We start from the raw sequence: 1,484 nt of genomic DNA, 5'->3' as shown, positions 1-1,484 counted from the left end.
ATATATACATATACAAGATTCATATAGGGGCACGTTCAAATGAAAACCGTGCATTTCTAAGAAACCGTGTAAACTAATTTCGACCAATAGGAAAATTCCATTTTGTTCTAATTAAATTTAATCAATAAGGGTATTTTGGTCATTTACAATATTTTCAATTAAATATGAAAATTATTAATAAATCTTAATTATGGAAACGTAATAAAGGAAATTTTATAAATGGTAATATTTGAATATTTAATTATATTATAATTTCAAAATTTTGAACTAAATATATTGTGATGCGATTGAATCTGCTGGTGAATCTTAAAGATTGTAAGACATAATGTAATGAATTAATCAAATCATGATTGAAAAAAGAAATTAATACAAATGCAACAGGTTTCATGAAAGTGAAACTGGTTCATGTCATAATTGAACAATGAGTAGTGAAACATTATCATGGTGAACCTGTTTTATTGATGGTGTAGTTGATCCATTTAGTAGGTGAAGTGGAAAATGAAACGGGTGCATAATGTATTTGGTTCGTCATGAAATAATTGCATGATGAAACGGGTACATGATGAATCTGTTACAGAATCTTGAAGATTGTAAGGCTTAAAGGAATGAATTCATCAAATCACGGGTGAAATAAGAAAATTAATGTACATGAAATAGGTTTCATGAAAGTGAAACCGGTTTATGGTGTAATTGAACCAAGAGTAGCGAAACGGGTGCATAATGTATTTGGGTTGTCATGAAATAATTGCATGATGAAACGGGTACATGATGAATCTGCTTCATAATTTTGAAGATTGTAATCTGCTACAGAATCTTTAAGATTGTAAGAATTAAATGAATGAATTCATCAAATCAGGAGCGAAATAAACTAATCTATGTACATGAAACAAGTTTCATGAAGGTGAAACTAGTTCATGGCGTAATTGAACAATGAGTAGTGAACTGGTTTGATGGTGAACCCCGTTTCAATGATGGTGTTGTTGATTTATTTAGTAGATGAAATGCAAAATGAAACGGGTGCATAATGTATGCGATTTGTCAYGAAATAATTACAAGCTGAAATGGATCCATGATGAAACCGGTGCGTCTTGAAATAATTTCAGAATGAATATGGTGCATATTTACATGGGTGTGTGAAGGACATTGAAACAATTTCAGGATAAGGAATAAAAAAACTGATGTATTAGCGAAATTATTTCCTAACAAATAGAAAATTTTAATTTCCTAAAATAAAGTAAACTAATCTTGACCATTGATCAAGAAAATGAATGGATGAGATTGGTTTACACGGTTTACACAAATGGAGGCAGTTTTCATTTGAACGCTCCTCGATTCATATATACATTCATACAGAATATATATATATATATATACATACATATACAATTATACATATATACATACATAATGTAAACATACATACATATATACACAGAAATATATATACACACACATAAATATATACGTATATATGATTCATATAT

The sequence above is a fragment of the Cynara cardunculus genome (assembly GCF_001531365.2).
Source record: "Cynara cardunculus var. scolymus isolate 2C chromosome LG 6, CcrdV1, whole genome shotgun sequence".
NCBI lineage: Eukaryota > Viridiplantae > Streptophyta > Magnoliopsida > Asterales > Asteraceae > Cynara > Cynara cardunculus.
The sequence above is the reverse complement of the archived record's forward strand: the minus strand, read 5'-3'. Positions refer to the sequence as shown.